The 27,869-nt window shown below is 39.7% G+C and overlaps 1 protein-coding gene and 1 pseudogene across 1 annotated transcript in view; both read right to left on the reverse strand.

The window, feature by feature from the left end:
* LOC136864162 (uncharacterized) overlaps positions 1–27,869 on the reverse strand; it is a 1,211,188-nt gene that overhangs the window by 869,519 nt on the left and 313,800 nt on the right. The window lies entirely within an intron of this gene.
* On the reverse strand, positions 7,764–27,078 carry LOC137498593 (piggyBac transposable element-derived protein 2-like; annotated as a pseudogene).

Raw genomic sequence — 27,869 nt, forward strand, 5'->3', positions numbered from 1 at the left:
CGCAGCGTTTGCTAGGCTAGACGAGCTTATACTGTATCTTGACGGCAGTAGTGGCAATACTGATCATACCATCCGTGTAGTAGCTATCCATCCAGAAAATAACAAATCCAAAACTAAATTTGAACGGTTCATGCCCACACATGTCATGATGTCTGGGGACAGAAAAAAGAACAAACAAGCTGTGATTGAGAAGTTGAGTATTGGTACCTACATTCTGACCGCATATACCAGTAAATGGATAAAGCACGAATCATGGACATAAATGTACGTTGTGTTACCAGAATACTGGATTACATACTGACTATGTTCCATGCAAAAGGTGTGTGTAAATTGATACCTAAGCTCCTGTAAACGGCATCAAATATTTCGTGAAGCATCGCTGGGGAAGCGTTAGCACTAATCACAGAATGACGTAAGTTCGTTTTAGCTGTTTGTCTTTATTATACGCTTGTTTTATGTCTTTTAATGTACAACACATTAATTTTCTAGCTCATAATAATTTACTGCTCAGAATTTGGAGTAGTAAGTAAGGTAAGGGTTATTCCGCCCGAAGGCAGGTCCGAACCTCCGCAGAGGTGTTCCTGAGCCGGAGTTTACGTGCCGTAGGGTGGCCAGTTCCTTTCCGCTCCTCCATTCCCTTACCCCCCACCAACAGCGCGTGGCAACCCATTCAACTCCTGACCACGCCCAATGTCACTTAACTTCGGAGATCTCACGGGATCCGGTGTCTCAATACGGCTACGGCCGTTGGCGAATTTGGAGTAATGCGTTTTATTTCACTGACCTGACTGGCCCTACAGACGATACAAAAATTCGACGAAAAATATTTCTGTAATATATTGTGCATTGGATCGTCGAACTTATGAGACCCTAACGGATCATGGGTTGCTAAATTTAATCAAAAATGCAACAGACGCGGACGTGGCATGTATCCACAACATTTTCCGAAATGGTTGAGGATTCGCGATTTCTGCGTGTGTCTGAAGAACAGACCACTCTGGAAGATATGGGAAAAACAACCATGATATTCTAATTGACAAGGATGCACTAGGCTTGAAAATAGAACTCTTTAGAATGAACTTGGCTGAATGGTGAGCGTTCAGGACTTAGGATCAGATGGTCCAGTGTTCGATTCCTGGTGGTGTCGGGGATCTTAATCGCGCCTGGTTAATTTCTCTGACTCGGGGACTGGGTACTTATGTTTGTGTAAGCACATTTCTCTTCATATTAAAACAGCACACCATATTACTAAGCACCACAGAAATACATAAAAGTTCTCCACATAGAGTTGGGGTCAGGAGGGGAATCCAGTTATAAAAGAGCTCTGGATCCACATTTTAAACACAGTTCACATCCACGAACCTCACCGAGATGTGGGATAAATGGTAGAAGAAAAATATATCCCATTAGAAAATCTCATTTTACGATAGAGATGAAAATACTAAGAAGGCATTACAGTTGTTTGACAGTCCTGCATTTCAACAGCTGTGTTGGGTCACATCCTTGATGAAGCCGATGTCGACGTTTACCTGAAAATGGTACAGTATTATTCTGATCTCTTGACATTTTTGAATAAATAATTGGCTGTAGGCCATCACTATAGTAACTGTCACAAGATTTTGAGGATTTCGTAGACTTACTTGTTAGAAATAAAATAATACTATGAAATATTATATGCACAATGCAATTTATTCAATGGAACTTGGTACAATGGGAAGGTGGGTGTAGTATGGATGTGTGATATGAGAAATAAGAGATATAATTTAGGAGTTCGGGAGTAATATTACGAGTTAATGTAAGATCAATAAATGAATTTCCGAACGTGCTCAGATAGTTGTTCCGTACAACACTCAAATTTACCACAAATTGTGCCTTATTTTGAAGCGATATTTCATGAAAACTACGATTCCGATTTTCCATCTAATTTTGCAACAGGTAGCCTCCTATTTTATCTGTCAACTCAGACATTGAGAATAATCATAAGTTGAATTTTCTTAACAGTGGCCTCGTCAGCTCGTGGAGACTTAACCTCGTTCATTCCTTTGACGGTCTTGCGCACCTCGGTAGGATCAACGTCAGTCACGTCGTCTGGTCGTGATAAATGTTGTCCTGAAGCTCCCAGTCTTGAGGGATACCAGTAGTGCAGTAGCACCATCATCGTAGAGTATATTGTTGTTTACACACTGACTCGCAATTACGTCAGGGAATGCCTTAGCTTTTTCCAGAGAGAGGAAACCAGTCCCGAGCAACCGAGAATCGCACGCCGAGATTCGAGTGAGAGGGACAGATCTCGAGTTACCCGCAAGAAATCTCGATCCGAGTATTTTGGAGAGAGGGTCTAGCAAATGATTTCCCACTTTTCTATCTTATGCTCCAGCAGTCTTGTGCGGACAACCTTGGCAAGTTCTATGTATTCAGTTCGGTCGGTTGGTCACCGAAAATTTGCCATCTCTTCCTATCACGGTTTCTAACCTTAATCAAATCCAGAAGCAGATTGGAAAGATCCTTCTCAGAGCTTGAATTTTTTACCGGGTTGAAACTGTGAGCCGCAGCCTGAATATGTATCCTGGCATTGAGAATTTTAGAAGTAACATGCATAATAGCCCTGCAACATCATCCCTGCTGTGGATGACAAAAGTTTTAAAATTGTAATCGACATGTGATATGAACTTGTGATAATCCAAATAGGTCAGCTTTATAGGGTGGGATGGCTCATTTAGATGGCTCCATGTAAGATGAAAAATATTGGGTTAATGATATGAATTGAATTCATGACGTACATCAAAATAATATACATTTTGTTGTAATTTGCTTTACGTCGCACCGACACAGGGAGATGTTTTGGGCGACAATGGGATAGGAAAGGTTATAAATGGGAAGGAAGTGGCCGTGGCCTTAAATAAGGTACAGCCCCAGTATTTGCCGATGTGAAATTGGGAACCACGGAAAACCATCTTGAGGGCTGCGGACAGTGGGGTTCGAACCCACTGTCTCCCGGATGCAAGCTCACAGCTCTGAGACCCTAACCGTACGGCCAACTCGCCCGGTAATTCAAGTACTCTGTTATAAAATTTTAAAATTGCCACGCCTATGACGGCTGGTTAACCATTTACGGTGTCGATGGTTGCCTCCGTACGGACACAAACCAAGACGTCACCAACCCTCTTGATGGGTGTTAGAAAGGGAAGGGCAGAGTATGGGGTAGGGCTCTTTATCGGGAATACCATCGGAGGCAACATAGTTTCTGTTAGGCACGTAAATGAGCGAATGATGTGGGTAGATTTGTCAGTTGGAGGAATTAGGACTAGAATTGTCTCCGTGAATTCACCATGTGAGAATGCAGATGAGGATGAAGTTGACAAGTTTTATGAAGCATTGAGTGACATCGTGGTCAGGGTCAACAGCAAGGGTAGAATACTGCTAATGGGCGATTTCAATGCGAGACTTAGGAATAGAACAGAAGGATACGAAGGGGTGGTTGGTAAATGTGGGGCAGATATGGAAGCTAATGGGATTGGGAAGCGTTTGCTGGACTTCTGTGCTAGCATAAGGCTATTCACCACTACTCATGGGAGGCTAGGGTTACCGGATCCATAGTAGACTATTTCTTAACCGACTTTGAATTCAGGAAATCTGTTAGGAATGCACGAGTTCTCCGGGGATGTTTCGATGATACAGACCACTATCTGATCTGTAGTGAACTCAGTATCTCTAGGCCTAGGGAAGAGAAAGTGAAATCTGTCTGCAAGTGAATAAGGGTAGAAAATCTCCATGACAAGGAAATTAGACAGAAGTACATGGATATGATTAGTGTGAAGCTTCGAACAGTAGACAGTAAGCAGGTTCAGGATATAGAAAGTGAATTGGTGGCATACAGGGATGCTGTATTAGAAACAACAAGGGAATGTCTAGGAACAACTGTGTGTAAAGATGGGACAAGTTGAACATCTTGGTGGAATGATGAAGTGAGAGCAGCTTGTAAACGTAAAAAGAAGGCTTATCAGAAATGGCTCCAAACAAGGGCGGAGGCAGATAGGAATTTGTACGTAGATGAAAGAAACAGAGCGAAACAAATAGTTGTTGAATCCGAAAAGAAGTCTTCGGAAGATTTTGGTAATAACAAGGAAAGGCTAGGTCAAGCAGCAGGGCAACCTTTCTGGACAATAATAAAGAATCTTAGGAAGGGAGGGAAAAAAGAAATGAACATTGTTTTGAGTAATTCAGAAGAACTCATAATAGATCCAAGGGAATCACTGGAGAGGTGGAGGGACTATTTTGAACACCTTCTCAATGTAAAAGGAAATCATCCTGGTGGTGTTGCGAACAGCCAAGCTCATGGGGAGGAGGAAAATGATGTCGGTCGTTGCGAGCTGTTTGTGCTTACCTTACGTAAAAAAAAAATCTCCCCTTCGAATTGGTGCTCTTTCCTCCGTCTCCTGTTACGAACTGTCGGCTTCCCGGCTGCTTGTACTACTGCTGTCACTACTCGCCTGTATGGTGCATCCACTCTGACGTCACGCCTATACTATGTTCTCGATATACCCCGCTGGCATATATATATGGCCTTGTGTCGTTCATTCGGCAGGTCAGTTGTGGTATAACCTTGTTAAAGACAGTTGGAGCTGGAACTCTACACACGGCTGGACCGCGTCCATTTTACTTGTAAACTTCGTGCTGGACTTCTGTCAAGGGTGAGCAGACACCGTTTCTTTCTATCATTTAACGTGCCCTACCTTCCTATACTTGGGCTTCGCCGTAGTAACGAAAATTGAACTTTGGTCCCTTCAGGACACATCTGAGTATTCATGCAGCGCAAAAGTTCTGCCTTTTGGACATTTATATTCCTAAAATGTGGTGTAAATGGTGTACTGGACAGCTGATCTAATATTCTAGTCAATAAACATTCCTGCCTTGTGAGATGAACTTTTGCATCGCGTCTGTTAGTGCTGGGGACTTGGCGGCTTGATCCTTATCCTATCCCATTCCTCCGTTTCTTATTTCCTTATTCTATCCTTTATCTTCAACCTATCTTTATTTCTTTTCTTATCCCATCTATCTGTTAATTTTGCGTAAAAATGGTGCTTGCTCAAAAGATGTGGTCTGCTAATTTAATTTGTATGTTCATCGGTTAGCTTCTATTTTATTATCGCTTCTGCGCATGCGTGTGTGTTTTAATCCCTTCTGGGATCATTTGTTAGAATTCCTATTTTTTTACCTAATCTACCAAATGGATCACTCCCTGAAACTGGAGATTGGTTTATTTCAATTCTGAATCTCTAGAATTGTTGGCATGAGGTTACATTACAATGTCCTATTGTAAACATTGTATCAATTTGTGAGCTTATCTTGCAAGTGTATGGCACTACCAACTTTGTATTCCACTGGCACGAGCCTGAAACTTTATATGATGTACCTCCCTTCTAGCGTATTGTGTAATATAATGCAAAGAAACTGATTTCAGAATCTATGGGTTTCCCCCCATTCTTTTTCTTTTTCCCCTAATTGAAGTGTCGGAACATATGTCCAAAGATTGTAGTGATTGGTGCTTAGGAATTCGATTATGACGATGTAATTAAAATTTGTATCACCTACGTGTCTTAAAATCAAAACGCTTTTATTACGCCATATGCTGGTTCATACTCTTTATTCTGACGTAAATATAATTTGTTACCCCTTTGAGATTGGTATAATATATTTGTTATTTTCAAACTTGTTTTCCAAAATTCTCTTTCACGAGTTCCTTTCCCCTATTACTTCTGTTTTCACTGGTACCTACCACGGCAATTCTCTTGGGTAGCGGCCCTTTAACTTGTTTCTGCACATGTATGGAGCTCTAAATTGCACTGTTTACGGTAATGTTGACACGATGTATTGAACTGTTATATTCTCATGTTGCACGCTTCTCGGCACTCTGCGCGGTTGTGTACTGTCAGTTCTGAGGACTTTGATATATTGTTGTCTAGTATCCCGATCAAGGGCACTCTCTTAAAAGCAAATCTCAATTACAACGCTATTTCTAGCAAGTTGATAGTAAGCAAAGACACTATCAAGTACAAAGACCGTAACACGGTGGAATTACGCTTGAGAAAAGGAAAGGATGTTCAATAAATTCCATTATCATAGAGCAGCAGGAATAGATGAAATTAGACCTGAAATTGTGAAGTGTAATGGGGAGGCAGGGATGAAATGGCTTCATAGAGTAGTAAGATTAGCATGGAGTGTTGGTAAGGTACCTTCATATTGGACGAAAGCAGTAATTGCACCTATCTATAAGCAAGGGAACAGGAAGGATTGCAACAACTATCGATGTATCTCATTGATTAGTAAACCAGGGAAGGTATTCACCGGCATCTTGGAAGGGAGGGTGCGATCAGTCGTTGAGAGGAAGTTGGATGAAAACCAGTGTAGTTTCAGACCACAGAGGGGCTGTCAGGATCAGATTTTCAGTATGCGCCAAGTAATTGAAAAATGCTATGAGAGGAATAGGCAGTTGTGTTTATGTTTCGTAGATCTAGAGAAAGCATATGACAGGGTACCGAGGGAAAAGATGTTCGCTATACTGGGGGACTATGGAATTAAAGGTAGATTATTACAATCAATCAAAGGCATTTATGTTGACAATTGGGCTTCAGTGAGGATTGATGGTAGAATGAGTTCTTGGTTCAGAGTACTTACAGGGATTAGATAAGGCTGTAATCATTCACCTTTGCTGTTCGTAGTTTACATGGATCATCTGCTGAAAGGTATAAAATGGTAGGGAGGGATTCAGTTAGGTGGAAATGTAGTAAGCAGTCTGGCCCTTGCTGATGACTTGGTCTTAATGGCAGGTTGTGCCGAAAGCCTGCAGTCTAATATCTTGGAACTTGAAAATAGGTGCAATGAGTATGGTATGAAAATTAGCCTCTCGAAGACTAAATTGATGACAATAGGTAATTAATTCAACAGAATTGAATGTCAAATTGGTGATACAAAGCTGGAACAGGTAGATAATTTCAAGTATTTAGGTTGTGTGTTCTCCCAGGATGGTGCTATAATAAGTGAGATTGAATGAAGGTGCCGTAGAGCTAATGCATTGAGCTCGCAGTTGCGATCAACAGTATTCTGTAAGAAGGAAGTCATCTCCGAGATGAAACTATCTTTACATCCGTTTGTTTTCAGACCAACTTTGATTTACGGGAGCGAAAGCTGGGTGGACTCAGGATACCTTATTCATAAGTTAGAAGTAACAGACATGAAATTAGCAAGGATGATTGCTGGTAAAAATCAAGTGGGAACCCATGGCAGGAGGATACTCGGAATGAGGAGTAAAAGGCTAATTTAGGAATGAACTCGATGGATGAAGCTGTACGCATAAACCGGCTTCGGTCGTGAGGTCATGTGAGGCGAATGGAGGAGGATAGGTTACCTAGGAGAATAATGGACTCTGTTATGGAGGGTAAGAGAAGTAGAGGTAGACCAAGACGACGATGGTTAGACTCAGTTTCTAACGATTTAAAGATAAGAGGTATAGAACTAAATGAGGCCAGAACGCTAGTTGCAAATCGATTATTGTGGTGACGTTTAGTAAATTCGCGGAGGCTTGCAGACTGAACGCTGAAAGGCATAACAGTCTATAATGATAATGTATGTATGTATGTTGGTAACAATTATTTCAATGAAATAAGTGGAAATACTAAGTCTTGTTCATATTATTATAAGTTCACTTTTCATGAAATTTTGGAAACATTTCTTAGTCGCACAAATTTACATCACATCTGAGTCGTTTAGTTAATGCACACTTTGTACTGTGCTTTCTTCTCAACCATATATGGTATGCGGTTGAAACCTTTAAAGCGCACATCGGTAATTGGCATTGCAGGTACAGTTCTCGTAGCTAAAGGAGAAGATACCAGTTTTTCAGCACTTGGTAGTCGTCCTCTCTCCTTCTGTGGATGTGATTTCCGTGCCATTGTTAGACCTGCCGCAATGTTAGCCAGGAACTGAAACAATAACATCTCTGTAGTTTCCCCCTGCTGAAACAGATGGCGTCGGTAAAATAGCCATCCATTGACTACTGCTACAGCCAAGCACCAATGCACGATACACATATACCATTTCCGTGATTTCAGGATGAATGTTCAATTCAATTAACATATTAGCCAGATCAACCTCTCTCATGTGCTTGTTGTATTTTGAAATAATACCAGGTCTTTGTACATCAGTGAATGTCTTGCCAGCTGCGGAATATCTTCGGCAGGTTTCCGTGGACTCATCACTTGCATACGTTGAGATAAAGTTAATACTTTCCCTGTCAAACCAGCGGACTAGAGCTTTATCTGTGGTTGTCTCTAAACGACAATCATTAGATCCACGCCCAGATTTATTCAGCTCTGCTTGCGGTTTCAGAGGACATTTTTCCCATTCTGTTTGCCATGATCGTGCCACAAAATAAAATGTCCCTTTCTCTGAGAGCATTTGGTGACGGTATTGATGAAAACCAGTTATCAGCGAACACTTTAAAACAGCTGTTTCTCAGGTAAAGTGTCAGTCAATGTCAAGACAATGTCGCCAGATAATTCTGACATTATTTCACTACAGGCTTTTTTTTACAACACAAATTTCCAAGTCATGCATCATACCTGAAGCAAAGGCCCTATAATAAAACACTTCTACCCCCACTGATGAGGTTCTTTTAGTACATACCGTTTCAAGGTGCTTCAACCTTTGAATGGTATTGTCCGTTCATGAACTGCTTGACATTCTTCTGGAGGAACCGACGGCAATGGCGACTCCAATGCAGGTAAAAGAGGGTGAATCTTGAAGAGCTTGTCACGACTGTCATCAGCCACAGGCATATACTAGTTGTTGGCGATACGAAAAAAGCGTAGTAACAGGAAGAATATATTTGTGTTCATCACGTCAACGACTACAGGATTTGCCCGGTACAAATAAATAGAATGAATAGAGGGTAAAATACCAATAAACCGCTCCATTTCATTTTTATTTTTCTGCAAAGGTGTTCCTGCTTTCTTTAAATCATATATATTAGCCTGTTCAGCAATGAGTTCATATATATCATCATTAATTTAACAATGCTTTACAATATTGTAAAAGTGCAATTTCCTCTTCTGGCGGATGGGGAATTGATTCTAGTCACTCTGTGTTAGGAAGCACAAATTCTATTTTTCTAAATTTGTAATCAGGAAGTTTATACTCCTTTTCCCGTTCTGCTGTTTCTCCTGCATATGGGTTGCTTCATTAGAGACACTGCTGCATACCGATGGCCTAGAATGAAAACTTCGTATCTCACAAAGTTCTTCCTATCCATTACTTCCCTTAAGACCGGTTACGCCTTCCAGCCACACATGAATATGCAGTCCATCAGAACAATGTTCGTTGTGTTCTTTATTCCTATGCCGACGTGTGAAGGAAAATGAACCTTACCGTATCGTGCTATAGGAAAGTATGTCTGCGTGACTTATTTACTAACTCCTAGAGTACAATTTTTATAAAGTTGATTTTCCTTTACGCCTCAGCATAGGAAAATAAACCCAACGAACATTGCTCTGATGGACTGCATATCGAAATGTGGCTGGGAGGCGTGACCAGTCTTAAGGGAAATAATGGGCAGGAAGAAATTTTGAGATACGAGGTATTCAATCTAGGCCATCGATACATCGGACTCTGGCCGATTATCTACATCATTATTTATACACACCTCCCGTTGAAATCCAAATAGACACAGGAATGTTAGAAAAATTTGCTCATCAATATCCATTTTATCAACATTCTGAGATATAGTAATTTTCCTTCAAATTTATCACAAGATTGTAATACCTGCTCTTCCTGAAATTCTTGTTGTTTCACTTGCTGCTCTCTAACTTCCAAAAGTCTTTCCCACCCATCCTTCTCTACCAAGGTAACTAAATTCGTCACTGTTGATTCAGACTCGGACGGAGTACTCTGTTTTATTTCTATAGATGCAGCATTTCCATCTTCATCTCCAATATCCGATATATCACCATCAGGAATATCAATGTATCTTCTGAACTTATTATCTGGCAAGTTCGGCGGGAATGTAGTTCAGTGTCAGTTACATCTGACCTTCAACCCGCCATAATGGAAGCTCGTATGTACGGATCAAAAGTTACCGCTCCTTATTTTCTGTAACTACAAAGTGAAGTTTCATAACCTTGAACATTGTATTCACATAGAGAAATATTGCATAACAGTACTTCCACATAGTACCACAGTTTCTCGTAAGCAACAAGCAGCACTTTTGACTTGCATTACGTAAAACTTAATTCAGACGATAAATAAACAATCCAGGCGTAAAATAAACCCTACAAGAAAGAGCACAAATCACTTCACGCAAATCAAGCACAAAAACCACAATACCTTAGACAATTTCAGCAGCTTTGGGCGCCAGCCTACTGCGCGACAATCCTCGCTCACAATTGTTTCCCGTTTTCTGCTTATGAGCTGATAAGCTCTGGCGACGACAATTATAACTACTGACATGTCGCTTTAAAGGGCCTCTGGTAAAGAGTGCTTGAAAATGAACTGAAGCGACATATAACACAAACCCCAGGGCGCGACAGCCCTTGAAGGGCCTTGGCCTACCAAGCGACCGCTGCACAGCCTGAAAGCCTGCAGATCACGAGGTGACGTGTGGTCAGCACGACGAATCCTCCCGGTTGTTAATCTTGGCTCTCGAGACCAGGGCCGCTATCTCACCGTCAGATAGCTCCTCAATTGTAATCACGCAGGATGAGTGGACCTTGAACCAGCCCTCAGATCCAGGTAAAAATCCCTGGCCTGGCTGGGAATCGAATCCGGGACCTCCGAGTAAGAGGCAGGCACGCTACCCCTACACCACGGGGCCGGTAAGCGATATATATATATTTTTTAAAGTACGTTTTTAATAAGCAACACTGGTAAAGAAATGGTTGCGAGCGAGTTGTCAGTTCGGTTAGGGGAACGCTAAGGTGAGCTTGCATTCGGGCGATACCGGGTTCGAAACCCACCATAGAGAGGGCTGGAGATGGTTTTCCGTGGTTTCCCATGCTCATACCAGGCTAATGCTGGTTCTGTACCTTAATTAAGGCTGCGAACGCCTCCTTCCCAATTCTATTTTGCATCTTGCCATCATCAAAAACCTTCGATTTGTTACTAGAATTTAAACAAGTAGAAAAATTTGTTGGTGCACGTAAATTGTATAAGATTCATATATCACACAAGTAGTATTCGATCGAAATTTTTCAGTCATACCTTAATGTTTTACAAGGTACTTAAGAAAAATTCAGCGCCTTTCGACTGATTTGGGAATATACAAAAGATAATTATGAGGAATAAAAGAGCTTTAATGGAGACTGTTCAATTATGAACTCCAAGATACTGATCTTTGAAATAAATGTACTAGAGTCTATTTAAGTTACGTACAAGCAAAATCCACAAACTATCAAGATCTAGGTTTTGATGATGATGATGATGATGCTTGTTGTTTAAAGGGGCCTAACATCGAAGGTCGTCGGCCCAGAGGATCTAGGTTTTAATCTGTTACTTTTGAAGATTGACTCTTCAAGAGAAAATGCATTTGTTCACAAATTAAAAAGGACAATATAAAGTTGTTAAAGCTAGAGCCAAAATATTTAAATGGATTACACCTTAAATAACATCAGTATAAGAGGAACATAATGAAACTAAGCAAGCAGTCTATGCAGTTCAAGTTATGTAGCTTTTAGAGTACATTTCGTAGATAATGGGTGTGAATCCCACTGTTGGTAGCACTGAAAATGGTTTTCCGTGGTATCTGATTTTCGCACCAGGCATATTCCGGGACTGTATAATAATTTAGGCCACGGTCGCTTCCTTCCCATTCCTAATCCTGTCGTATTCCATTGAATCAATAAGACCTGTCTCAGTCGGTGCCACATAAAAACAAATAGCAAACGGCAAACATATTTGAGCTATCGATTGATTGAGAGCTCATATGTGATTGACATTCTTTTAGTGTATTTTCTACAGGAATAAAGTGCAATGGCGAATTCCTTAATACCATGGCAGTTCCCAACACGAAAATACTCGTGACACCAAATATCACACCAGTACTGGCATCATATCAATGCTGGTTATTAAATATAATTTTCATGTAAATGACATACAACACCACCACCTAGAAGATTTATTATAAAATTCGGTAAAGTTATGTATGCAACGTCTACCACTGTAACTGTTTGAACTAGTGAAGACAACGTCGGTTGCTTCGCTATATTATATCCATGACTTTCATAATGTATCGACGTAAAATGTAGTACTTTTTACGAACTTTGCATGGAATTTTATCAAAAGCGAGATTTTGTATGAATGTAATAGGTATTATTTACAGGCCAGTGGCATTTAGTAAAATATTGTAAGCAAACCTTTGGAGAAAGGAAAACTACGTGTATGAATTTTAAGAGCTCAGATGGAAAACCACTTCTAGGGAAAGATGACAAGGCGGAAAGATGGTAGGAACACATCCAAAACTTGTATCAGGGTAATGACATAGATGATATGGTCCTGGAACAAGAAGAGGTTGTTGATGCTGATGAACTGGGTGACCCAATTTTGTGGTCAGAATTCGACAGAGCTTTGAGAGACCTAATTAGGAACAAAGGGCCTGGAATTGATGACATTCCCTCTGAATTACTGACTGCTATAGGAGAAACCAGCATGGCGAGGTTATTCCATTTAGTGTGCAAGATGTATAAGACAGGAGAAGTGCCATCCGATTTTCGGCAGAATGTTGTTTTACCTATTCCCAAGAAAGCCGGTGCTGACAAATGTGAAAACTACAGCACCATTAGTTTAGTATTTCACACCTGCAAAATTCTAACACGTATTATTTACAGAAGAATGGAAAGACAAGTTGAAACTGAGTTGGGAGCAGAAAATTTGGCTTCAGAAGAAATGTAGGAACACGTGAAGCAATCCTGACTTTACGTCTGACCATAGAGGATTGAATTAAGAAGGGCAAGCTCACATACATGGCGTTCGTAGATATAGAAAAGACATTTGATAATGTTGATTGGACTAAGCTATTTGAGATTCTGAAGGTGATCGGGATCAGGCACCGAGAAAGAAGGATTATCTACAACCTATGCAACAATCAGTCTGCAGTGATAAAAATCGAGGGCTATGAAAAAGAAGCAGCAATCCAGGAAGGGGTAAGGCAAGGCTGCAATTTTTCCCCCATCCTTTTCAGTGTTTATATAGAACAGGCAGTAAAGGAAATCAAAGAGGAATTTGGAAAGGCAATAACAATCCATGGAGAGGAAGTCGAAACCCTGAGATTTGCCGGTGATATTGCTATTTTATCTGAGACTGCAGAAGATCTGGAAAAGTTGCTGAATGGTATGGACAGAGTCTTCGGTGAGTCCAAAACAAACGTAATGGATGCAGTCGTACGATGACAGGTGTTGCAGTAAATACTAGATTAGGAGATAAAGTCTTAAGAGAAGTGGATGAATATTGTTACGTGGGTAGTAAAAGAACTAACCATGGCAGAAGTAGGGAGGACATAAAATGCAGACTAGTACAAGCAAGGAAGGCCTTTCTTAAGAAAAGAAATTTGCTAACTTCGAACATTGATATAGGAATTAGAACAATGTTTTTGAAGACTTTCCTTTGGAGCTTGGCATTGCATGGAAGTGTAACATGGACGATGAGTCGCCCAGAAAAAAAGAGAATAGAAGCTTTTGAATTGTGATGTTACAGAATAATACTAAAGGTGAGATGGCTAGATCGAATCACGAATGAAGAGATACTGAATCGGATTGGTGAGAGGAGATCGTTGTGGCTTAAATTGACAGAAGAAGAGATCAAATCATAGGACACATCTTAAGATGCCCAGGAGTTGTGCAGATGGTTTTTGAAGGAAGTGTAGGTGGTATGAACGGCAGGGGTAGACCGTGGTATGAACATGACAAGCAGATTAGAGCAGATGTAGGATGCAGCAGTTATGTAGAAATGAAACGGTTAGCACAGAAGAGAGTGGCATGGAGAGCTGGATCAAACCAGTCTATATACTGATGACTCAAACAACAATAGTATTGTAAGAAATGTGTAATACTCCAGGGCCCTGTTTCATAAAACTAACTAATAATATTAGCTAATAAAATTAGAACTCATAAAAATAATTACTAGTTAACCAAATTCTGTTTCATAAACATTTACACATGACTAATAAAATATCTTCACTAATAATATTAGTTCATTAGTCAGCTGATACGAATGGAGGTTAGAATCGGTCTGTTGCATATGTTCTTGGTTTGGGTTTGTTCCTAGCAGTAGGCTAATGCTTGACTACAACCGACTATTAATCCACATCCTCAAAAGGCTCAGTTGATATTTTCGTTGTTGTGAATTTGACACGTATGAAAATGGATAAAGGAAGTGAAAATAATGTGAGAGAAGAAAGTTTCTTTGCGAAAGTGATTGAGTTAAAACGTCAACTATTCGCAGCCTTTTGCACACTATAACCCTCCTTGTTCCTTTTACTTTTTTATTACATGAGCTCTTAAAAATCTCTGAGATGGATTAGCAAAATTTTTGTTTACTATCTTTTGGTGGGGGCGGCAGGATAACAGCCACGGTATCCCCTGCCTGTCGAAAGAGGTGATTAAAAGGGGTCCAAGGGCTCTCAACTTGGGAGCGTGTGTTGGCGAACATGGGGCACTGAGATGAGTCCTGTCATTGCTTCAACTTACTTCTGCCAGGCTCATTTTCATCTACCCTTCTGACCTCCCTTGTTCAACTCTTGTTCTTTTCAGACCCTGACAGTATGAGGTTGCGAGGCCGAGAGAGTCTTTCATTTTCACGCCCTTCGTGGCCCTCCTCTTTATTTATCAGATACCTTCATTTTTCAAAATGTCGGATCCTTTCCATTTTTCAATCTGATTAGTGTTATTATAGATATTGGTTGCCTAGTTGTAGGCTACTTCCTCTTAAAACAATAATCATCACCAGCATTATCTTGGTTTAGTTGTGATATAAGCCAAGATTTTAAAGGATACTTCGAGTGTCCGAGCAGAACTGCATTAGAGAAACACAATGATACTGTGTATCACTACCAGCCGGTGGAGTGCAATGCGAAGCTGCTATTTTAAGGTTATGCTTCATTCCTTGCAGTGGAACGTTCTATTACCAATCCTATCAAACAGTAGTTCTGTAATCTAACCTAAATCTCCCATTGTATTCATATGTTTGTTATATGCCAGGACAGGCTGTTTTTGACGCAACATTTATTGAACGGTGAATACCTACACTCGTTCCTTATCACTGTTTGAATCAGAGCCGACCATTTCAGTGATCTTCAGGATTTTATGCCAAAATATTAAAATACCGCTCACTTTGGTTTCACTAATAATATGAATTATGAGTCAAAATACACTCATGGAAATAATCCTAATAATATGAGTAACTTTTATTAGTCATGTTGTCTATGAAACAATTTACTAATATTATTAGGAACATCTACTAATAATTTTGACTCATAAACTAATAACTAATATTATTAGCTAATAATTTTATGAAACATAATACTAATATTATTAGTTAATATTAGTGGTTTCTTACTAATAATATTAGGGAAATATGTTTTATGAAACAGGGCCCAGTACATGATGTTGATGTTACTTTGAAAGCACGCAAATAAAATGTCAAGAAAAGTGTATCTCTGCAAGCATTACTATTGTATGAATGTTATTGGTCAGTCATTTTTAGGAAAATATTAATTAAGCTTGGAATGAAAAGCATGAAAGCACGAACATACCTCATGTCATTTCATTCTTCTATACACCTCGTTGACATTTGTCTTTCTAAACCAAGTCTTTCAATTCCACAAATTAAAATAATCCAACACTATTTCACAGTGAAATATTTACTCATTGAAATGCTGCAAATGCACAGTACAGCGAACTGTTATACTGCTTAATTGGTGATGTTGGTGTAGTATTGGTAGCGGTGGTGCTGGATATTTTAAGGGAAAATGTTTTGCTGTAACAGCGGCGATATAATCTTTTAAATATCACGGAATGAACTGTTTTGTGAAACATGCTGGTTATTGTACGTTTTTCGAAACAGGTAATAGTCTGACGATTCATGACGAAGGCAGTCTTCTTGGGCCCACTGTAACATACGAAATCCCTGAGAGAGGGTCATTCTACGGTGAGAAAGGATCGTGCACGGACACGGATTGCGTGCAATAACAAATTATGTTTGGTGTTTCGCGTGGCATCCAGCAGATATTCACGATATTTCATTGTCTACACTATGAGCGGGAGTAAATAAACTCCTAAATGCATATCCGCCCATTATTGTGCACGTTCACCATAATTTATTCCATCATACTAAAATAAATTGAAGTGATAAATTAAAAAATGAGTTGCATCAGTATACCAACCTAACGTTTCTTGTTGAAGAGGAGGATATATATGGTAATATAAATTAAATAACTCTTTAGATTATGCCTAAATGTTCCACAGACTTTGTTGGTAAATGGTTTGAATTATCGGCCTGTAAAGTATATAGCATCAAAATAAAGGCTTGTCACAAAAGGCCAGGCTGAGGGGCTCAGACGGTTGAGGCGCTGGCCCTCTGACCCCAACTTGGCAGGTTCGATCCTGGATCAGTCCGGTGGTTTTTGAAGGTGCTCAAATACGTCAGCCTCGTGTCGGTAGATTTACTGGCAAGTAAAATGACTCCTGCGGGACTAAATTGCTGCACCTCGTCTCAGAAAATTGAATAAGTACTTAGTGAGACGTAAAGCAAATGAAATTATTATTATTGTTATGATTATTATTTTTTATTATTAATATTATTATTACGATTATTATTATTATTATTATTATTATTATTATTATTATTATTATTATTATTATTATTATTATTATTATTATTATTATTATTATTATTATTATTGTCAGATCTGAAAAAACACACACATCTCTCTCATACTAAAATATTACGAAGAAGGACGTAGTCGGACCAAACAACTATGAAGTCCTAGAAGTGAGTAAGGAGTATCACGAATAATCCCATAATTCTAGAGAAATAAAAACTTGAACAACGTTCTTAATCTAAGGGGCTCTTTCGCCATGGGGTTTGGTTTGGTTCTGCTGTATAAAAAGGAAGACAATGAGGATATGAGTAGGCTATCGATAAGCATAGGAACAGAATTACAACCGAGAAAATGGAAAGGAAAATATACTACAGGATTGTAAGGCAAAAGTAAGTTGGATGAATTTTCCATACGTATAGGCCTTGACCTTGAAGAAACGAAATTTAATCATTCCAGTGTATGATAGATTGAAATAGATTGAAAGGGAAGAAACTTCTTCCTGTGAATAAAGATTATGGACCATTGATTTTTTTCTATTTGCTTTACGTCGCACCGACACAGATATGTCTTATGGCGACAACGGGATAGGAAAGGCCTGGGAACTGGAAGGTAGCGGCCTTGGCCTTAATTAAGGTACAGCCCCGGCATTTGCCTGGTGTGAAAATGGGAAACCACGGAAAATCATCTTCAGGGCTGCCGACAGTGGGGCTCGAACCCACTATTTTCCGATTACTGGATACTGGCCGCACTTAAGCGACTGCAGCTATCGAGCTCGCTGACGACTGAAATTGTTCACGGATGTTTTTATAACTGAAATGAAGAACATAATGAGATTCGCTGTCCGTGAACACTATGTTAACAAATTTCTACTACTGCTAGTACTGGACATGTAGTTGATTGTCACCACTCGTGACTGTAGGGGAGACTCGCCTAAATCCGCAGCAGGGCTAATGCCGCAGTAAGTGAAATATAACTTTGCTGTGGTTTCATTCCCGCGTGTGGAGAATGACAGATCAGCTTATTACGTCCTAGAAATGTCTTGTACTCTGATGGCAAAAGTAGTAAAAAATGTGCAGTGGATCACTTTGGTCGTAGCCGGACTTATCCTGTTTACTGGGTTTGGAAGACGGATCTCTTTAAACGCGTGTACTTCCAGAGAACTTATTAATACTTTCAAGTGGTAACATTTGCAATGTTATTGGTAATGGATTTACGAACTACTGCGGAATAAGCTATACTGTACTGCGGAATTAGCCAATGTATTACAATTAAAAGTAAGTGAATTAATTTAAAATTATAATATCGTTTTGAAATACTAAATAAATATAGCATAAACAATTGAGGTGCTGAGATCAAGAATGGGACATATCACTGAATAGTAGTTCTGAGATATAGGCTATCAACTTCTGTATATAATTATATATACAAATGTTCCTACACCTTATAATTAACTCTACATGCTCATTAGGAAGATTAAATTCATATACCAAAATATGTAAACAAATAATAAAGACACATACTAGGAAATTGATATAGAAAATGACAAGTACCGTTTTAGATTTAAACAACACTCATGTTACCAAAAATAAAGTTTAACTCAATAATTCGTACAATTTTATAACAAAATGTGTTTTTCATCATTTAAGCACATTAATACGCATTAAAAATAACTGTATAAACACGCGCCATGTAACAAAATATACATATCAAAATCGTCGCTGTCATGGAAAAACAAGTCAATAACCTGTCAGTATCTTGGCTTGTAACATGGAAGGGATAATAGAACAGAATTTTCTTACTAAACAACCAAGGGTATTTCGTAAGACAAATACGTTCATATTTTATTTGGACGCCAGATTTCACTCTTGAACACTGTCCCAAACTTTACTTTCGCATGACATAAAATTTCAACATTGGTTTGGACAGGAGAAGAGTTACTGAACAAGTCTCATTTTAGCATCAACACATGCGGAATCATATACTGTAGAGATAATCGTAGGAAGCACAGTAACAACTCATATACCCCCAAAATGATGACTAGTCCAGCTTTTTTATCTCAGCACCTCAATTACTGTTCCATTGTATAAATATTATTTTTATAATCACTCTAAAAATATGTCAACTTCATAGTTTTCCACAATACTGCGTATTCAGGCGAACCTCATATATTACGTAAAGGTATCAGTTCGGTGATGTATGCAAGTGCCTCGGCATAAGGAACAGCTTTTAACTTGGTTGATCGGCCACATTTATTTAAAAAAAGTAAATTTGTGAAAGTAAAGCTGAGCCGTAGAACAATATCCATGCAGCTAGATAGTTGGCAAACCACAAAAGAATTCCTTTCGCAACTGTTTTTTTTTAATTTCTTGTCTGTGACTTGTCCAGATATCCAAGCAATACGGCTGAGAATGTCATCCATGGTATTAACTCTGAACAGCCTTGAAACTCCTGACGGTGATCACGAATATATTTTAGTGTGTGATTCTCTATAATATTATTATTAATAATAATAATAATAATAATAATAATAATAATAATAATAATAATATATTGCCATTTTTGGGTCCTTAATTCATATATTGATTTGAGAGTGATCTCCATGTCACCATTACGCATGCTGAAGCTTTTCCATTTCTACGTAACTACTGCACGCTACATCTACTCTCATCTCTTTGTCATGTCCATTCCTTGATTTATCCCTTCTAACCTTGAAAAACTAAGTGAACAGATCCTAGGAGTCTCAAGATGTGTCCTATCTATCTATCACTTCTTCTGCTCAAATTTCGCCAAATCGTTTTCTTCTGACCAACTTGATTCTGTTTACCTTTATCATCGATCTATCTGTCTAACTTCCAGCATTTTTCTCAAGTACCACATTGCAAAAGCTTCTATTATCTTTCTTTCTGCACTAGATATTGTATATACCTTACTTCCATACAAGGCCACAATCCACACGAACTCTCCAAACACACCTTTTGTCATGCATTGCTGTATAATTGAAGTGAGCAAATGTATTTTCTTAAGAAAGTCTTGCCTTAGTCTGTATTTTATGTCGCTCTGGTTTCTGCAGTTAGTTTCTAATCTAATCTTGACTGCATAACCTACCGGGCGAGATGGCCGTGCGGTTAGGGGGGCGCAGCTGTGAGCTCGTATCCGGATGATAGTAGGTTCGAATTCCACTGTCGGCAGCCTTGAAGATTGTTTTTCGTGTTTTCAAATTTTCACACAGAACAAATGCCGGGGCTGTACCTTAATTAAGGCCAAGGCCGCTTCCTTCCAACTCCTAAGCCTTTCCTATCCCATCGTCGCCATAAGACCTATCTGTGTCGGTGCGACGTAAAAAGCCACTAGCAAACAACATGCATCACCTGGGTTCGTTCGATTGAAGTCCATTACTTTTCTTTTACATATGAGGAGTCTCTATGCAAAAGGTGGTATTTCCACTTCCAAAAATTAAATCAACATTTCATCCATATGCATCAGAGGAGCTGAATATTATCGAATGCCATGAGCAATCCAGGCCAGGAAGATATAATGCCTTAAAACTTGTACCAAATCCGATGATGTGTGCGTTCAATGCGCCTTTGTTACGCTTTATCTACAACTTTCTTAAGGTGGAAATTGCACCTTTTGAACAGACACTCCTCATACGCTCTCATCTTTTACTCCTCCTCGAAAGCTATGTCCATATTATTGAGCAATTCTCCAAATCTTCTGTAGAGACAGATCAAGAAAATAACAACTACAAATCTCAGAATTCCGATATCCTCTTCTTGAACTGCGATTTTACTTTCATATTCCTCTTTTGATTTCCTTTACCGCTTGATATATATAATAATTCAAAATGAGGGTGACGTACTCCAATCCTATCTCACTGATTTTTTTATAGTTGCCTCCCCCATTATCTCCCAATTCTTATCACTAAATTATTATTATTATTATTATTATTATTATTATTATCATTATTATTATTATTATTATTATTATTACTTGTTTTTTTGCTATTTTGCTTTACGTCGCACCGAGACAGATATGTCTTACGGCGACGATGGGATAGGAAAGGCCTTGAAACTTGAAGGAAGCGGCCATGGCCTTAAATAATGTACAGCCCGGGCATTTGCCTGGTGTGAAAATGGGAAACCACAGAAAGCCATCTTCAGGGCTGCCGACAGTGGGGCTCGAACCCGCTATCTCCCGATTACTGGATACTGGCCGCACTTAAGCGACTGCTGCTATCGAGCTCGGTGTTATTATTATTATTATTATTATTATTATTATTATTATTATTATTATTATTATTATTATTATTATTATTATTATTATTATTATTATTTAATGGGTTTTAGCTTTTTGAAACAGGCTAATTACGAGGAAATTATTTAGTGAAGACTTCACTGTGTTTCCGCGGAAGTGAATTGATAACGATCCCGACAGCTCTAAATAGTGACGACAGATTTGAATTCATTTGACGGGGATTTAGTCATGGGAACAATGACAACATGGAAAGTAGAAGTGAAGCGAACTGGAACTCCCAGTTCCCTTACAATCATAGCATCACAAGATACTGGCCGCACTTAAGCGACTGCAGCTATCGAGCTCGGTCATTCAATAATGCAATTAGATACCTAACACTAAGCCATTCTCAGCAGAAGGACAGGCAATGGCGTAACCTAGAAAGTTCTTACGCATCTCTGATATCCATACAGAGCATTGGCCAGAATGTAGTATATAGAACCAAAAACCAAACCTTATTGCGCAACAGCACCGAAGGGCCGTGGCCTACCAAGTGACCGCTGCTCAGCCCAAAGGCCTTCAGATTATGAGGTGTCGTGTGGTCGGGACCATTACTCTTGGCTTTATAGACCGGGGCCGCCATCTCGCAGTCAGATAGCTCCTCAATTGTAATCACGTTGGCTGAGTGGACCTCGAACCATCCCTCAGATTCGGGTAAAAATCTCTGACCTGGCCGTAAATCGGACCCGAGACCTCCGGTTAGGAAGCAGGCACGCTACCCGAACACGGAGGAGTCAGCTAAAATATAAAACTATTAATTAAATCAAATTATAATTGCTAGTGGCCATAAACCTCGAAACTGTGAGCGTAGGTATAGGTAACAATAAATTGATAATGGCAAACTATTTGTATTTAGTAAGCTTTTAATCCCATGGACTACAATAATTGAGACCTAACCAATGCGGCGAGTCGAAAATGTTACCGGTGTAAGTATTCTTTATCCCCAGTGAGCTCTTAGCGTATAGGGCGAAAACGCTCTCATACATAGGCTACTAGTATGGATTCATTTTTTGACAATTTGTTTTACGTCGCACCGACGCGGATAGGTCTGATGGCGACGATAGGATAAGAAAGGGCTAGGAGTGGGAAGGAAGGGGCCGAGGTCTTATATAAGGTACAGCTCTAGCATTTGCTTAGTGTGAAAATGGGAAACCACGGATATCCATATTCTTGGCTGCCGACCTTGGGGCTCGAACCCACTATCTCCCGGGTGCAAGCTCACAGCTGCGCGCCCTAATCGCACGGCCAGTATGGATTCATTAACTTTAAAAAACTCTGAAAGAAGTAATCAGAACATAGCATTTGATATTATTTTATACTTGTGATTATTGTGAAATGTAATGAGTATTGTTCATTTTGGGCTGTTCATTCTTTCACGTGTTTTCGAATTTATTAATTTACCCAGAAATCTCATTCTGCAGAAACGTCTCCTAGACACGACTTCCATTGATAAAAACTTGTCCTTAGTCTTTCAGTTGTTTACATGATTTCAGTTCCTGACGTCGTCATGGTATTAACTATGTTTTAAAAATATCATGTCTTTTGTATCCTAATAGACACTTGATTTCTCCACTTAATTGCCTCCTTATTTAATTTTCTTGATCGATAATAATGAAGCAAATTATTTGAGGAGGTACGGACACGTATGAAGTGTGAGTAAAGATTAGTGGTCTAAGAAGATAATGAAGTGGAACCCAACGCAGAGTCCGACTCGTTGGCTGAATTGTCAGCGTACTGGCCTTCGGTTCAGAGGGTCCCGGGTTCGATTCCCGGCCGGGTCGGGGATTTTAACCTTCATTGGTTAATTCCATTGGCCCGGGCCTGGGTGTTTGTGCTGTCCCCAACATCCCTGCAATTCACACACCACACATAACACTATCCTCTACTACAATAACACGCAGTTACCTACACATGGCAGATGCCGCCCACCCTCATCGGAGGGTCTGCCTTACAAGGGCTTCACTCGGCTAGAAATAGCCACACGAAATTATTATACCCAACGCAGAGAAGACCGAGCGGTGTGCCCACACTACCGTTATGGAGCCAAGCTTTGCATTTGACACCAACCGTCGGCTGTCCCGTGAATGGATTTCTATGATTTCCCATTTTAGCTTCCAGTCAAATACCGGGACAGTTCCAAATTCCTAGTACACAGCCAATTTCTTCCACCAAAACCAAAACCAAACCCCATGGCACTACAGCCCTCGAAGGGCGTTGGCCTTCTAAGCGACCGCTGCTCAACCCGAAGGCCTGCAGATTACGAGGTGTCGTGTGGTCAGCACGACGAATCCTCTCGGCCGTTATTCTTGGCTTTCTAGACCGGGGCCGCTATCTCACCATCAGGTAGCTCCTCAATTCTAATCACGTAGGCTGATTGGACCTCGAACCAGACCTGAGGTCCAGGTAAAAATCCCTGACCTGGCCGGGAATCGAACCTGGGCCCTCCGGGTAAGAGGCAGGCACGCTACTCCTACACCACGGGGCCGGCGATTTCTTCCACCTCCTAACCCAATTTTATTTACCATCTTTCGTTTAATTTTCATTAGCTACCCAACAGAGGTTGGCGTCAGGTAGGGCATCCGACCGTCAAACATGTCATTTCAATTCACCTCACCTTATTCCCCACCCCGTATCGATAAGCTGGACTAAAGGATATATAAATAACAATATTCCAACGCAGAGATGGAGAATAATAACAAGACATGATGTGGGATTCTGATGTGCAATGTGTGCGATGAACCGACATGCTAATGACTGGAAGAATAGAAATTGTACATGCTAGAATGCGATGAACTTAAGTATAATCCATACTGTTGTTGAACGAATAAATCCTCATATGTCACAATACTCTTTATATCCACTGGTCACGCCTCGCAACCAGTCAGTCCAAATTCACGATTATTCATAGAACTGATATGGTAGGCCAAGGAACGCTGTAGGATTTTGAAGTACTTTAAATTCTAACTAATCACATGGACACCGAAGCGACGGAAATTCCGGAAGTCGAGCCGAGAATATCTACGTCCGCTAGAACTTGTCAAATTTTGGGATGAAGTATGTCTCTTTGCGTAGCTAGTTTTTTATGTTCTAAAAGTTCAGGGACTTTTCCCAGCTAAGGGTGTGTGTCGCGATCTCGTACAACCTCGGTGCAATGAGGTTGAGGTTGTTTGCTTTGGAGCACATGATGTTTTGGAGATATTTATGGACTGACAAAGACACTGAATTCTAATCACCCTCTCTCATGTCAGCCAATGAGCCAAGGTTAAGTGCTAGTTTATTGGAAACTTGGAACTGTTGTGTGGACTTGAATATTATTGATAATGTCTGTCAATCCAAATAATTATCGAAAGGATTCAGATTAAGGCGTGAACGCTTCTTTCTGACTTTGTACTTTCGCAGCATGTTTACATTGCCTCATATGATAACCAAGTTGTAAGACCGGTATCAACAGGCACAGAGCCACTCCACGTTCGTGTGTCTAGATTGCTGTGAAAAAACTTAACAGGAGTCAATTATGCCTGCTTCTTAGTTCACAGAATGACCTGTTTCCCCTGTCCAACTATCTCGTGTAATCCCTTGTTTTCTTTTTTGTGATCAGAAAATCGCACTGCTGTATTTAGCCTGTACTGTACTGTATTTTATTCCATGCATTTTTGTCCCTATTTATTGAAAGTTAGTTCCCTTTTTATCTCGATCTCGTGGTTATCGTTGTTTCCTTTTCCCTTTCACCTGCTACCCCCCTCCCTCACCATCGCCACTCGGGGCTGCACTCCAACCTTTTCGCTTCTCGGGCTCATCCTCTCTACGCCGGTCAGCATCTTCATGGTGGCTTATCAGCTCAGCCTGCACATGTAGTATTTTGATTTTAAGAATGGGTAGTTCGTGAAATATTTTTAATTTTGTTTAACGGTACGTTGGTTCCTTGAACCTCACACAAATTCTTATTATGTTATTTAAATTCAGTGTTAAATTATTTACTCAGATTTTAAATTTGTGTAAAATCATATTTATATAATTTCGGGGAATATATTACATTTTTACGTTGATATAAATATTTTAAATAATATGAAAAAATAACTAGGATCAGTAGGCATTGTTAAGAAGATGTCTGCTTTCGTTGGTTTGGCCCATGCTGACACCCCATGACATCTCCTTTGTTTGCAATTGTACTCTTACTTATCTTATTCTTTGGTCTCAGTTGGGCTATCCGGCTCCATGGCTTTAATGGTTAGCGTGCTGTCCGTTGGTCACAGGGGTCCCGGGTTCGATTCCCGGCAGGGTCGGGTATTTTAACCATCATTGGTTAATTTCTCTGGCACGGGGACTGGGTGTATGTGTCGTCTTCATCATCATTTCATCCTCATCACGACGCGCAGGTCGTCTACGGGAGTCTAATCGAAAGAACTGCACCTGGCGAGCGAACCCGTCCTGGGATCTCCCGGCACTAAAAGCCATACGCCATTTCATTTCAGTTGAGCTTGCCCTCTATTGTTTTATTATCTGTATTGTCATGGCATTTGGCATGTTATAACACGGTGTTGTTGCGTAATGTTTATTAGTCCGGGTATTTCTTCATTAACTAATTGTCTGTGATTTATTGCGATGTGTCCTTTTACTAACGTGATTTAATTATTTCTTTGAGTCATGTCTTTACACTCCTGGAAATGTGATCTTTTACTTGTAGTTTGGACTGTGATTTCATTATACGTGAGCTCGTGTAATATGAAGGTACCACGTTCGAAGGGAGCGAGGTAGGTATAAGTAACTAGTTATCCCCAAATTTAAGAGAATATATGTAATGGACCTTGGAGGAAAACTTAAAGGTAATACTGGCTCGAGCATAGTCTTGATAATTGTTAGGTGATTTTATTTTAGAAATTAAATTGAGATTCCAGTTTTACTATTTTTACAACTTATTATTTAATTATATTTACCTAATAGTAAGTGTGTTGTTTTTTCAAAACGTCACGTACCATGTCCTTGTGTTATTTATTGTTCTGATCCGGTGCCTCTTAGATGCTTGAAGTGCGTTCCCGGCCCCGATAGATGCTAGTCCTCGACTACTTTCGTCACCATCCGCAGGTAGGCCTACTTATGTGTAGAGGAACTATCTCACTGAAGAGCGTAGCGGGGAAAGACATGGTAATCCACTTGTTGAAATTAAACTGGGTAGAACTTTTCAGTGCACTGATGTATATAGAGGAGCTTCCGTGGCTCAGGCGGCAGCATGGAGCTTGCTTACTTGAGCACCTTCAAATACCACCGGACTGAGCCGGTAACGAACCCGCCTACTTAAGCTCAGAAGATTAGTGCTCTACCACCTGAGCTACAACACTGGCAGAACTGACAAAAAAATGTTAAAGAAGGAAACACTCACAAAAAGCAGAGATATTCTACTCATGTAGGAAACGTAATAAACAGGCTATTATTAGGAACGTTCTAAACATTGCCTGTTCCGCATATCACATTTAATTATATATACACCTTCCTACGTTTATAGATGTGCATGCATTTACAATCTCTCGTTCAATATTTTAAACGTATCTAGAATTTGTAGGTAAAGAAATGGAACAGTTGAATATTAATGAAAGTTGTGTAACTGCATTATGAATAATTTGGAGTTTCAGGCAGAAAATCTGACTATATTTTGTGATTCATATTGTGTGAATAACAATAATTAACTGTATTGTCTTTGGATACTCCACTACATTGTAAATACGGTAAAAATACTGAAACCAATACAGTACTTTCGTATTTCCAAACCAGCGACACTCATACAACACTCAGAATGCGACGGGAATACGGGATTAATAAATCAAAAGAAAATAGTGGAATACAATTGTGCAGAATGATATAATGCGATCAACTTATTTTCAAATCTTGGGCTTACCTTGGTCATCAACGTATCTTAATAAATGCTCCATTGCTATTAGTATAAATGTATTATTGTTGATGATCATCTCTGAGTGATGATTCACAGAAAAAATGTACTTTCGGCCTAGAACTAATAATTTAGGAATAGTCCGCATTGCCTTCATAACAATTCCAGATTCCTTCTGCAGCCTGTGATACTAATATAGCCTGATGCCTATACCTAAAACCAAATGTGATGACCTGCAGAAATAAAAAATGATTTCTAGAAGCTCACTGTGTTTTCCTTTCTCTTTTTTTTTTTTTTTTTTTTTGCCTGTGTCTCCCATACAAGGTTCGGTTTTGATTACAAGGAAGAGTATAAATTTGCGACAGTAGTTTAATTTTTAGTAGCCTGTTTCCTAAAACTGAAAAATACTATAATCATCTGAAGAAAATTGTATTCTCAATTTTTCATTTTACTTTGTGGTGCCTAACGGAAAGAATATGAGACCCAGAACAAATTCTATATTATAGTTTGTTTAAAGGTTAATGTATTTTGCAAACTGGTTCTTCTTCTTCTTATTATTATTATTATCATCATTTTCATAGTGATTCCTTCTGCTTAAGTTGTGACATCTGCGTATTTAATTTGTTGACAACATAATTGTCCGCCTCTGTGGTGTAGTGGTTAGTGTGCTTAGCTGCAACCCCCAGAGGCCCCAGTTCGATTCCCGGCTCAGCCACGAATTTTGAAAAATGATACGAGGGTTGGAACTGAGTCCACTCAGCCTTAGGAGATCAATTGATTAGAGGGGGTTCGATTCCCCCCTCACCCATCCTCGAAGTGGTTTTCCGTGATTTC

The sequence above is a fragment of the Anabrus simplex genome, chromosome 2 (genome assembly GCF_040414725.1).
Source record: "Anabrus simplex isolate iqAnaSimp1 chromosome 2, ASM4041472v1, whole genome shotgun sequence".
Lineage (NCBI taxonomy): Eukaryota > Metazoa > Arthropoda > Insecta > Orthoptera > Tettigoniidae > Anabrus > Anabrus simplex.